Source organism: Triticum aestivum, chromosome 1B, assembly GCF_018294505.1.
Source record: "Triticum aestivum cultivar Chinese Spring chromosome 1B, IWGSC CS RefSeq v2.1, whole genome shotgun sequence".
Lineage (NCBI taxonomy): Eukaryota > Viridiplantae > Streptophyta > Magnoliopsida > Poales > Poaceae > Triticum > Triticum aestivum.
Window position 1 is genome coordinate 547,421,907 of NC_057795.1, and position 11,351 is coordinate 547,433,257.

At 38.5% G+C, this 11,351-nt stretch overlaps 1 long non-coding RNA gene across 1 annotated transcript; it reads right to left on the reverse strand.

Annotated features, from left to right (window-relative positions):
- Positions 1 to 549: 549 nt before the first annotated feature.
- Positions 550 to 3,894, reverse strand: LOC123094498 (uncharacterized). The gene is made up of 5 exons (XR_006445854.1): positions 3,648 to 3,894; positions 3,270 to 3,564; positions 2,411 to 3,153; positions 2,092 to 2,233; positions 550 to 1,172 (listed from the first exon to the last, which is right to left on the reverse strand). It is a non-coding gene; the product is annotated as an uncharacterized lncRNA (long non-coding RNA).
- Positions 3,895 to 11,351: the final 7,457 nt, after the last annotated feature.

Consider the following 11,351-nt stretch of genomic DNA (forward strand, 5'->3'; position numbering starts at 1 on the left):
CAACTTTAATTTGCTTAGGGGGTGTAGGTGTTCTAGCATTACTCCTACGAACTATAGTTGAAGCTTTAGCATGATCCTTTATTGTAACAGGAAAGGGTGGTTTCTCAATATAAGCAGTAGGAACAATAGGATTAACATTATAAGTAATAGCTTTTTGTTCAACTTTAATAGGTTCTACTACCTTTAATTCAATGGTAGGATGATATTTAAACCACTTCTCCTTAGGGAGATCAACATGAGTAGCAAATGATTCACATAAAGAAGCTACTATCTCAGCGTCAAGTCCATATTTAGTGCTAAATTCACGAAAAGCATTGGTATCCATAAAAGATTTAACAAAATCAAACTTAGTGGTTATACCTGACTCCTTACCTTCGTCGAGTTCCCAATCTTCAGAGTTGCGTTTACTTATTTCCAATAAATCCCATCTGAATTTAATAGTCTTCATCATAAAAGAACCGGTACAAGAAGTATCGAGCATGGAGCGATCATTAAGAGAAAGCCAAGCATAAATTTTTTGAATAATAATTTATCTTGAGAGGTCATGATTGGGGCATGAATATAACATTGACTTAAGCCTCCCCCAAGATTGAGCGATACTTTCTCCTTCACGAGGCCAAAAATTATATATACTAGTCGTCAACCCGTGCACATGCACGGGCTAGCTATTTGAGGTTACATAAACATATAATCATAATATTTTTTATGTTTCATTTGAATAATACAAAAGTGCAACAAACATAAGTCTCCATCAAGTTATCAACTTATCATACAAAAACTGATGTGTGCATATAAGTATGTCTCTGGACGCTGTTAGTTTTTTGCCCGTTAAAACAATCACCTGCTGAAGGAACATGCACCTGCTAATAATAAGAAGAAAAATATCATTATGAAGGGAACACACGTACGCAAATTTTGTAGATATAACGTGTGGATGTAATCATGAGATATACATGGAGAAATAATTAGTAGTTTTTTGATAAATTTGTCATTGCTGGTATTAAGAAAGAATTAGAGGTTGTATGGGACTATAATTAAACACCTTCATTATATTGTTGACAATGCTTTCTCAGCAAGTTTGCAACCATAGGCCACCATAATCACAGGTACAACGCCAACATTAGCGAAATAAATTAAATCCATACATTCAGAAGTAGAGGCTCACGTTTCATCTGCAAAAGAATAGGCAATTTTATTGCAATTATTGAAGAGGAAAAATGTTTATGATAAGAAATTTTCAATTTATGATTCAACATGTGAACTTCATTTTTTTTCAATATTACCGTTCCATTCAGTTTATATCAATTTCAGACAACAAAATTCCTTGAACAACATGACCATAAGCCCTCTAAGAAAAGCAATGCCAAAGAACCAGTACACTGCCTATTTCTACAGGTAGTCTATGGCGTTTATAGTAGAAGAAATTTTGTGAATTGTACAAATCACTTGTTACGCTTTATTTTTACATGCATTAGTGAATCAACTTGTTTTTTTATAACTATATTATGAACGATCTGCGGATTGATAACTTCAGTGTTTTTTCCCACGTAAGAGATCCATATTAGCTACATAAATTATAGACAATTATGAGTGCATCATTAACATAGAGAAGATGCTCATTATTGGTTGAACTCGAATAGTACATATGCAAAATATGGCATATCATTATGTAAATGTCCTTGCCGTTAGGATGTCATGCCACTTATGTAATAATCATAATTCCTAGTATTTCTTCTGATTACACGGGATATAAATATTATAGGAAACGAAGAAAATTGTACGAACCAATTTCAGTAAACCTATATATGGCAGAAACATGACTCTAACATCTGAGATCTAGACATGTAGACAATGAAAAAAAGAGACCTAGTCATTGGCCAAATGCACACTGTTTGATTGCATATGCCATTGCTTAGCCGTATGCCACAACCAAGAAGTATGATTTCTGGAACCCACATACATGCTACTATATATATTCACATAATAATAGCTAACGGATTTGTGGGAGACCAGATGACATTATGTAAAATGGTATCATTAGAAGTCCAAGATAACGGCATGTGGAAATGAAAACAGGAAATTAAAACTCACATGAAGAGAACTGGACAGTTCTTATTTAAGAGTGTAGTATATATGCTAACGGGTTCTCCATATTCCAAAAAATATATCATGGACGACTCAAACTGTGAAAAGACCTCGATGCTTTGAGCCGTAATAATAATCTTCAGCCTACCTGCACGCGTGCGCGTCACATAGATTGGCTTTAGTTTTGGTGTTTCCCTATGTCCTCATATTTCATAAGAAAAGTGTGAATATTGCACATTATATATATCGTTAGAATTTAAAGATATAATGTCATGCAGAATATCTACAGGAAATTAAAATTCACATGAATAGATCTGGATGTTACTTAGTTAGTCCAGCGTATAGACGTAGGTTCTCCAGATTCGGAATGAAATCTTCATGAACGACTCAACATGTGAACTGACCTTCATGCTTTGAGACATATCGATATATATATGCATGCCTGCATGTTAGATTGAATGGCTCCAGTTCCACTGTTTTCCTATCTAATCCTATTGGATAATAAAATTCTAAATATTCCACACAGAAGATATAGTGCTTAATATAATATGCATGCTCTTTAGTTATTTATGGCAACCCAATTTTGCATAGCCTAGCTAAACTTTGCACCAGGTTGATAAATCTTTGAAAATGAATAAACAAAGTACACAGGTTATTTCACCTAACAATGAAAGTGACTGAGAACACTACTTCTAACTTGTGGAGCCCTTGGCTCTCACCAGCTCGTTTTCTAGGGCCTCACGTAAATAATCGGCCAGATAATTTGAGGGAACAAATCTGGCTGATGTAAAAAAGTTTGCATATACATACACAGGTTTAAAAGACTGGCTGATGGGTGATACTTGGCGTCATCTTTCTAGGAGAAGGTGGACATGCAGGCGCAATGACCACTGGATCTAAGCACCCGCTGTGCTTTGAACGGGCCATATTCCCATTTCTGCAAAATCAACCATTATGGAGTATATGTGTTATCACATATTAGCACATGGAAACTGAGACTGAAAGGTTGAACATGAACTCGATCAAGACTTCGGGAGAGCCCGACATGCATGCTTGAGTAGATTGAACCTGCTAAATTAGCCATCATGAGATAAGACCATGGACAGGAATATACATGCAATATTGTTGGATCATACCAGCTGAATCACCATCCTTACATATACATAATGGATTGTTGTACGTACTTGGCAAGTGAAATTTAGAGGTTGGAGAGATGCACGATTAGGAGAGTCGACCATACTTGATCTGATGGTACCTTTCTGTTAGATAATTTCCAGAACAGATGAAATTTCAAAACAACCGATGACTGCATGTATAGGCAAAGCGGAGGTACGTGCCGCTTGTTGATGCATCGGTTGGCGGCAGCGGTGAAGCCACGGAGGCCATGGAGACATGTTGTTTCCTGTAGTCTGCACTGGACTTTTTCCATTGGCAAATCTGGCCAGAGAGTTCTTCACAGATTGGAAGGTCAATTTGCATCTGTTCATAATGAATTGTTGTACGTACTTGTCAAGAGAATTTCAGAGGTTGCAGAGATGCACAATTAGGAGAGTTGAGCATACCTGATCTGATGGTACCTTTCTGTTAGATAGTTTCCAGAACATATGAAATTTCACGACGACCGATGACTGCATGTATACGCAAAGGGGAGGTATGTGCCGCTTGTTGATGCATCGGCTGGCGGCGGCGACGAAGCCACGGAGGTCATGGGGACATGCTCTTTTCTGTAGTCTGCACTGGATTTTTTCCATTTGCAAATCTGGCGAGAGAGTTCTTCACAACTCGGAAGGTCAATTCGCATATGTTTCTCAGGATTAATGTTGGGCTGGTATTGTTCCCCCCTAAAAAAGTGCTGTTGTATCTCGTATTTGTCCATGCTCCATGGACGTGAGGAGAGATGGGAGAGAATCCATGGTGTACACGATTGGTTCACGTTATTTTTTCTACAGGGAGAGAGAAGAGACGTGAAGTATGTTTTCTGTTTCCATGGTGTACACGATTGGCTCAAGTTATTTTTTCTACGGGGAGAGATAAGAGACGTGAAGTATGATTTCTGTTTTTTTAGAAGAGACGTGGAGTAGATAGAGATATCTTAGGGAAATCTGGCATGATGATCTCTATTTTCTTCAACCGTGAGAGATTTGTGGGCCTTCTAGTCAATTTTTTTTCCTTTTGCTGAAACTATTAACCGAGAATTAGATGGATCAATCTCCACCGTACTAATTTGGTCCCACCAAATTAATGGCTCCTAATTACTGATTAACATGGCCTATACCAATTTCAATCATGGAGTGGCTAATTAGTATAGGTATATAGATAATTACGATCACGATGAACCAGATGCATAGGAGAAAACTTCTGATGAAATTCCAATTTCAATCACATGGCCTATACCATGTAAATGCCTTTCCCTTCAAAGATAAAGGGAAGGCCTTCTTCTTGATAACATCCTCGGGCATACCTGCAAGCTTAACTAATCCACATAGATTAGGTGCATATCGGGATGCAATGTTCCATCTCCTGTATAAGGATTAGCTAGCAGTTTCTCTATCATACCCGAAGGAATTTCAAAGTAAATATTTTCAGTATGTTCAGTAGGTTGAGGAGCAACTCTTTGCACTTCTGGTCAGGGTGAAGATACCCCGGACAAGCCCCTCACAAAATTATTTTCCATAGTAACAAGTGACAGTAAATTTCAGCACACTATATAAATGTTTCCTTACCAAATTCCACCTACCAAAGGCGCTTCACTCCCCAGCAACGATGCCAGAAAAGATTCTTGATGACCCACAAGTATAGGGGATCTATCGTAGTCCTTTTTATAAGTAAGAGTGTCGAACTCAATGAGGAGAAGGAAATGACAAGCGGTTTTCAGTAAGGTATTCTCTGCAAGCACTGAAATTATCGGTAACAGATAGTTTTGTGATAAGGTAATTCATGACGGGTAACAAGTAACAAAAGTAAACAAGGTGCAGCAAGGTGGCCCAATCCTTTTTGTAGTAAAGGACAAGCCTAGACAAACTCTTATATAAAGCAAAGCGCTCCCAAGGACACATGGGAATTTCTGTCAAGCTAGTTTTCATCATGCTCATATGATTCGTGTTCAATACTTTGATAATTTGATATGTGGGTGGACCGGTGCTTGGGTACTGCCATTCCTTGGACAAGCATCCCACTTATGATTAACACCCCTCGCAAGCATCCACAACTACAAAAGAAGAATTAAGGTAAACAACCATAGCATGAAACATATGGATCCAAATCAGCCCATTATGAAGCAACACATAAACTAGGGTTTAAGATTCTGTCACTCTAGCAACCCATCATCTACTTATTACTTCCCAATGCCTTCCCCTAGGCCCAAACAATGTTGAAGTGTCATGTAGTCGACGTTCACATAATACCACTAGAGGAGAGACAACATACATCTCATCAAAATATCGAACAAATACATAATTCACATGATTACTTATAACAAGACTTCTCCCATGTCATCAGGAACAAACGTAACTACTCACAAATCATATTCATGTTCATAATCAGAGGGGTATTGAGTAGCATTAAGGATCTGAATATATGATCTTCCACCGAATAAACCAACTAGCATCAACTACAAGGAGTAATCAACACTACTAGCAACCCATAGGTACCAATTTGAGGTTTTGAGACAAAGATCGGATACAAGAGATGAACTAGGGTTTGAGAGGAGATGCTGTTTGGTGAAGATGTTGATGGATATTGACCCTCTCTCGATGAGAGGGTCGATGGTGATGATGATGGCGACGATTTCCCCCTCCCGGAGGGATGTTTCCCCAGCAGAATAGCCTCGCTGGAGCCCTAGATTGGTCCTGCCCTGGTTCCACCTCGAGACGGCGGTGCTTCGTCTCAAAAGATTCCTTATGATTTTTTTCCAGGGCAAAAGACACCATATAGCAGAAGATGGGCATCGGGGGCATGCCAGGTGGCCCATGAGGCAGGGGGCGCGCCCAGGGGGTAGGGCACGCCCTCCACCCTCGTGGCTGCCGGGTGGCCCTCCTCTGGTGCTTTCTTCGCCCAATATTTTTAATATATTCCAAAACTGACTTTCGTGTAGTTTCAGGACTTTTGGAGTTGTGCAGAATAGGTCTCTAATATTTGCTCCTTTTCCAGCCCAGAATTAAAGCTGTCGGGATTCTCCCTCTTCGTGCAAACCTTATGAAATAAGAGAGAAAAGGCATAAGTATTGTGACATAATGTGTAGTAACATCCCATAATGCAATAAATATCGATATAAAAGCATGATGCAAAATGGACGTATCAGTTCCTACATATTCTACGAAGATCTTTATCAGTCAAACCGTTATGACAACATACGTAATTCCCTTTGTCTGTTGGTATGTTACTTGCCCAAGATTCGATCGTTAGTATCTTCATACCTAGTTCAATCTCGTTACCGGCAAATCTCTTTACTCGTTCCTTAATGCATCATCTCATAACTAACTCCTTAGTCATTTTGCTTGCAAGCTTATTATGATGTGTATTACCGAGAGGGCCCAGAGATACCTCTCTAATACACAGAGTGAAAAATCCTAATCTCGATCCATGCCAACTCAACAGACAGCTTCAGAGATACCCGCAGAGCATCTTTATGATCACCCAATTATGTTGTGACATTTGATATCACACAAGGTATTCCTCCGGTATCTGGTAGTTGCATGATCTCATAATCGAAGGAATATGTATTTGACATAAAGAAAGCAATAGCAATAAACTGAATAATCATACACTAAGCTAACAAATGGGTCTTGTCCATCACATCATTCTCCTAATGACGTGATCCCGTTATCAAGTGATAACACATGTCTATGGTTAGGGAAACCTTAACCATCTTTGATCAACGAGCTAGTCTAGTATAGGCTTACTAGGGACACGATATTTGTTTATGTATTCACACATGTATATAAGTTTCCGATCAATACAATTCTAGCATGAATAATAAACATTTATCATGAATAAAGAAATATAAAATAACAACTTTATTATTGTCTCTAGGGCATATTTCCTTAAGTCTCCCACTTGCACTAGAATCAACAATATAGATTACATTGTAATGAATCTAACACCCATGGAGTCTTGGTGCTGATCATGATTTGTTCGCGAAAGAGGCTTAGTCAACGGGTTTGCAACATTCAGATTCGTATGTATTTTGCAAATCTCTATGTCTCCATCCTTGACCTTTTCATGAATGGAGTTGAAGCGTCTCTTGATGTGTTTGGTTCTCTTGTGAAACCTGGATTCTTTCGCTAAGGCAATTGCTCCAGTGTTGTCACAAAATATTTTCATTGGACCCGATGCACTGGGTATTACACCCAGATCGGATATGAACTCCTTCATCCAGACTCCTTCATGTGTTGCTTCTCAAGCAACAATGTACTCCGCTTCACACGTAGATCCCGCCATGATGCTATGCTTGGAACTGCACCAACTGACAGCTCCACCATTCAAGATAAATACGTATTTGGTTTGTGACTTAGAGTCATCTGGATTAGTGTCGAAACTAGCATTGATGTAACCATTTATGACAAGCTCTTTGTCACCTCCATAAACGAGAAACATATCCTTGGTCCTTTTCAGGTACTTCAGGATGTTCTTGACCGATGTCCAGTGATTCACTCTTGGATTACTTTGGTACCTCCCTGCCAAACTTATGGAAAGGCACACATCAGGTCTGGTACACAACATAGCATACATGATAGAACCTATGGCTGAGGCATAGGGAATGACTTTCATTTTCTCTCTATCTTCTGCAATGGTCGGGCTTTGAGTCTCTCAATTTCAAACCTTGTAACACACGCAAGAACCATTTCTTTGACTAATCCATTTTGAACTTCTTCAAAACTTTGTCAAGGTATGTGCTTTGTGAAAGTCCAATTAAGTGTCTTGATCTATCCCTATAGATCTTGATGCCCAATATATAAGCAGCTTCACCAAGGTCTTTCATTGAAAAAAAATCTAATTCAAGTATCCTTTTATGTTATCCAGAAATTATATATCATTTCCAATCAACAGTATGTCATCCACATATAAAATCAGAAATATTACAGAGCTCCCACTCACTTTCTTATAAATACAGGCTTCACCGTAAGTCTGTATAAAACCATATGCTTTGATCACCTCATATAAGCGTATATTCCAACTCCAAGATGCTTGCACTAGTCCATAGATGGATCGCTGGAGCTTGCACACTTTGTTGGTACCTTTAGGATCGACAAAACCTTCTGTTTGCATCATATACACCTCTTCTTTAAAAAATCCTTTAAGGAATGCAGTTTTGACGTCCATTAGCTAGGTTTCATAATCATAAAATGCGGCAATTGCTAACATGATTCAAAAAGACTTAAACATTGCTACGGGTGAGAAAGTCTCATCATAGTCAACCCCTTGAACTTGTCGAAAACCTTTCACAACAAGTCGAGCATTGTAGACAGTAATATTACCATCATCGTCAGTCTTCTTCTTGAAGATCCATTTATTTTCTATGGCTTGCCATCATTGGGCAAGTCCACCAAAGTCCATACTTTGTTCTCATACATGGATCATATCTCAGATTTCATGGCCTCAAGCCATTTATCGGAATCTGGGCTCATCATAGCTTCTTCATAGTTTGTAGGTTCGCCATGGTCTAATAACATAACTTCTAGGATAGGATTACCCTACCACTCTGGTGCAGATCATGCTATGGTTGACCTACGAGGTTCACTAGTAACTTGATCTGAAGTTTCATGATCATTATCATTTGCTTCTCTCTAGTTGGTGTAGCCATCATGGGAACGGTTTTCTGTGATGTGCTACTTTCCAATTTGAGAGACGGTACAATTACCTCATCAAGTTATACTTTCCTCCCACTCACTTCTTTCGAGATAAATTACATCTCTAGAAAGGACCCATTCTTAGCAACAAAGATCTTGCCTTCGGTTCTATGGTAGAAGGTGTACCCAATAGTTCCTTAGGGTATCCTATGAAGACACACTTCTCTAATTTAGGTTCAAGCTTATCATGCTGAAGCCTTTTGACATAAGCGTCGCATCCCCAAACTTTAAGAAATGACAGCTTAGGTTTCTTGCCAAACCATAGTTCATACGGTGTCGTCTCAACGGATTTAGACGGTGCCCTATTTAATGTGAATGCGGCTGTCTCTAATGCATAACCCCAAAACGATAGTGGTAAATCGGTAACAGACATCATAGAACACACCATATCTAATTAAGTATGGTTACGACATTCAGATACACCATTACCCTGTGGTGTTCCAGGTGGCGTGAGTTGTGAAACAATTCCACATTGTATTAAATGAATGCCAAACTCGTAACTCAAATATTCGCCTCCACGAGTCGTACAAACTTTATTTTCTTGTTACAATGATTCTCCACTTTCACTCTAAAATTGTTTGAACTTTTCAAATGTTTTAGACTTGTGTTTCATCAAGTAGATATACCCATACCTACTCAAATCATCTGTGATGGTCAGAAAATAACGATACCTACCGCGTGCTTCAACACTCACCGGACCGCATACATCGTTATGTATTATTTCCAATAAGTCATTGATACGTTCCCAATGTATCTATAATTTTTGATTGTTCCATGCTATTATATTATCTATTTTCGATGTTTAATAGGCATTTATATGATATTTTATATTATTTTTTGGGACTAACCTATTAACTGAGAGTCCAGTGCCAGTTTTTTTGCCTATTTTAGAGTTTCACAGAAAAGGAATACCAAACGGAGTCCAAGCGGAATGAAACTTTCGTGATGATCTTTCTTGGACCAGAAGCAAACCAGGAGACTTGGAGATGAAGTCGGAGACGCAACAAGGCGGCCATGAGGGTGGAGGGCGCGCCCAGGGGGGTAGGGCGCGCCCCCTGCCTCATGGGTCTCCTGACTTAGTTCCTTCGCCTATATATATACTCTTATACCCCAAAAACATCCAAAGGAGCCATGAAACCACTTTTCCACTGTCACATCCTTCTGTACCCGTGAGATCCCATCTAGGGGCCTTTTCTGGCGTCATTCCGGAGGGGGATTCGATCACAGAGGGCTTCTACATCAACACCATTACCCTTCCGATGAAGTGTGAGTAGTTTACCACAGACCTACGGGTCTATAGCTAGTAGCTAGATGGCTTCTTCTCTCTCTTTGATTCTCAATACCATGTTCTCCTCGATGTTCTTGGAGATCTATTCGATGTACTATTCTTGGGATAATTGCATTTTTACCCCTAGTTGGTTCCTACCCACGGGTTTTGCCCTTACTTTTCGAGCTTGCTCAGTTTTGCTCTTACTTTTTCCATCGAGGTCCCTCGAATGCCCTTTGACCGTTTGACCAAAATTTTGAAAATTCATAACTAATTCATATGAACTCAGAAAAATGCAAATAAGATATCAAAATGTTCATATAAACATTACCTTCATGGGCATATCATTTGCATTCAGGACAAAAGCATCATTTAAACTACCTGAGGTAATTAATGTTATTAACATTATTAACAATAAATAGGTATAAACAATATTTTTTTTCATGAATAAAAATTACATGCAAATGTAGGTGATGTTTTCTGAACATCATGATAACTTATTTGCATTTTTGTGAGTTTGTATCAACTTGTTATGAATGTTCTAACGACTTTGACCATTATTTGGAAACTTCATAACAAGTTGATACGAACTCAGGAAAATGCAAATAAGTATCAGGATGTTCAGAAAACATCATCTACATTTGCATACAATTTTTATTCACAAAAAAATATTGTTTATACCTATTTATTTTTAATAATGTTAATAACGTTAATTACCTCGGGTAGTTTAAATGTTGCTTTTGTCCTGAATGCAAATGATGTGCCCATAAGGTAATGTTTATCTAAACATTTTGATATCTTATTTGCATTTTTCTAAGTTCATATGAATTAGTTATGAATTTTCAAAGTTTTGGTCAAAAGGTCAAAGGGCATTCGAGGGATCTCGGCGGAAAAAGTAAGGGCAAAACTGAGCAAGCTCGAAAAGTAAGGGCAAAACCCGTGGGTAGGAACCAACTAGGGGTAAAAATGCAATTGTCCCAATATTCTTTTGCGGTGTGTTTGCCGAGATCCAATGAATTGTGGATTTATGATCAGATTATCTATGAATATTCTTTGAGTCTTCTCTGAATTCTTATATGCATGATTTGATATCTTTGCAAGTCTCTTCAAATTATCGTTTTAGTTTAGCCTACTAGATTGGTTTTCTTGCA